Source organism: Austrofundulus limnaeus, unplaced genomic scaffold, assembly GCF_001266775.1.
Source record: "Austrofundulus limnaeus strain Quisiro unplaced genomic scaffold, Austrofundulus_limnaeus-1.0 Scaffold442, whole genome shotgun sequence".
NCBI classification, from domain to species: Eukaryota; Metazoa; Chordata; class Actinopteri; order Cyprinodontiformes; family Rivulidae; genus Austrofundulus; species Austrofundulus limnaeus.
In genome coordinates this window covers 309,965-312,856 of record NW_013952844.1, presented here as the reverse complement: position 1 = coordinate 312,856, position 2,892 = coordinate 309,965, and positions in this window count along the sequence as shown.

Sequence of the window (2,892 nt, the reverse complement as noted above, 5' to 3'; positions counted from 1 at the left end):
AATCCAGACTTGCATTATATAATAGCATTTCCAAAAGAGGGGATAAAGGCTGTTACAGTCACATGTATATGCAACAAGACAAACACTACAGTAAAATGTGCACAATAAAACCCCAATAACCTGCATTTTACTGTAAATAATCCATGCAACACTATTTGTGTAACCAAACCTAATGTAATATGTTCCAACTAATATGTAAAATATCTAATTACTTTACAGTTAACATCTGAATCTGCTGAGAAGTTTTGATTTTTATCCTCACATTTTCTGTCATTAGTTCCTTCATGTGTTGCAGATGATCTTAAAGAAATAACTGCAGTTATTAGATCTCCTCGTGGATTCTGATGATGGACTCAGTAATTAAGCTAATATTACAGAACATTAGTAAATACATGAAAATATGTATTTAAAGTATCATCTAAAGCCAATATTTTAGTTTTAGGCTAGAACTTTACAAAATCAGCATTTACAGTACAGTGAGTGCTGCAGCATTCTGACTGATTAATGTTATTGTAAATGATTGCAGAAAATAAAATAAAAAAGTGTTATATTTTTCATTATGACCAATACTGCTCCTGAACCAAAAGTCTAATTTGTCTGATTTGCAAAGCGCCACAGAAATTATTTACAGCTGCAGAAAAAATATATTTTTTAAATAAATCAAAATACAGACTGCAGAAATCTCAATAATGTCACAAAGCAGATGTGTAACTTGCATTGCAAGAACACCACATATAATAAATTTATAAAGTCCAGCATGTCTGACCTACACAAATGCATGTAAAGTGAATGTGTTTTCATAGAACATGAATGCTTCAGATGCCCACCCAAACCTATCAACAACTAATAAAAGTTTAAAGTAAATAAGGTGAACAATCATGTTCCATGCAGTGCAGAGAGCTGGATACACATCGGACACATTGGAGTACAGTTACACCACCTCCTCAGATATTCTGCACTGAACCAATGAGCAACTTCTCTATCACTGAGCCCAAAGATGCTGACCACAGCTTGACCTGCAGGCAGCTCTTTAAAGGTTTATTATAAGTGCTTTATTTAGGGACAACAGCATCATATTTGTAAAAGCTTTCAACTTCATGCCAACTACGATCACTTTCAAAACATAGAAATCTCTGACCTATTGCAAATATTGAGTCCAGTCGTCTCTCTTTTTCTGTTTGGAGCAACAGAAACTTGTCTTGGATGTGTTTCAGGTGTTTACTTTAGAGAATCGATGCCATCTTTACCTCTGTAGCAGCTTCACTAAGCAAATAAAACACGTTAGTTTGCCTCTTTGCCACGACACAAAATCTAAAATTCACAAATACACCAAAATAAACAAGAGGATATATTAGTGACTGTAATTATCATGGACGTGGGAACAAAATAATATACTAGAGAGGACTGGATTTAAGCAAAACATGCAAAAAAAAAGTTGGAGCAGCTTCTGTTTGGCGTCAGACTCAGTAAATGAAAATGTAATAACGAGCACACAGAAAGCTCACATGATGTGAATCATACCTGTCAGCATTATTACCAGCAATTAGTCACGTTGTTAGCCTTGGCTGTACTATCTGTGCAGACTCAAGCTGTTGACTCTCATCAGTCTTGGGCCTGCAGGCTGCCAAACAGAAAAAGGCAGACAGCAGGAAAGAAACTGGCGTGAACACAACCTTTGGTGCCGGAACGGCCATTTAGAGGAAATGTTGCAACTAAAATTCCAGTTATTGTTTTAATGTCTGCCTGTTGCTAATAGGAGGCATGCATATTTAGCATGAAAGTAACAAATACACAAATTCAGCTGTGAGCTTGGCACAGCCTCTTTTTTGTAAACAGGATATACAGTAAATCTTTTAAAACTAAAGAGTTTGAATAAAACAAAGCATATCTGGCATCTTAGCTGCTATATTTTCTTGCTTTTTGACAGTGCTGTCCCCCAGAATTGTTAAAAATTTTAAACTGCTTCATATTTTCTCCAATATTTTCTTCTGGGAATTGATTTGAGTTGCAACACGTACTGCAGAAATGTTGAATAACGAGAAAATCAATCTGTAGTTTATATAATATATGCACTATATACAACACTAACTAAATGATGGGTTTTTTCTCATTAAGCATTATTTTTGTGTTTATAATTCATCCAGACTTTCAAGGACATATCCATGAATCTCTTTCTAATTCTCTTTGCTTATTTCCAGAAAATAATCACAATAAATGAAATGCATCTCTGAAAATAAGACAAAATAAACATGTTACTTCAGAGAGATAATTATATTTCATGAGATAAATAAAAAATGTCCCTGTCTGATTGAACATGGGAGAAGTGTCTTGACATTTAGGACACTTTAATTATCCCCAGCTCTGTGTTCTTTAAAAAATAAAAGTTCTTTTTTAATCTCTCTGATAATGAATGAGAGCTCCTATGGAGCAAGAAGTCATGACTTCTTTTTCGACACCTGTAGCTCCTTTTACCCTCTTCAGTGTTTCACAAATTCACATTCAGCCACTTACAGATCAATGCTGGTGACCATGGAACCATAAATAGGTTTTCCATTTGAGGGCAGACTGCTCTTCCAAGTCAAGTCGGTCTTTATTTACATTAAAAATCAGCCTCGGTTGATCAAAGTGCAGACCCCCCCCCCACACACACACACACAGAACCTCCAGTTTTTACATAACCTCTTACTCGTTGTCACTTAACTACAAAAAAGATACAATAATTAGATAATTGAACAAAGAGTTCAATCTTCGTGAATTTTCTTTCCGCTGCGGCGTGCTGCAGGACTTTTATGGGGTGCCGTTTGAAAAGTTACACACTCAAAAATTACCACCAATATTTTTTTGTTTTATTTAGCCTTTTATAAGAAAAAAAGAACAGATTTATTTTTCAAA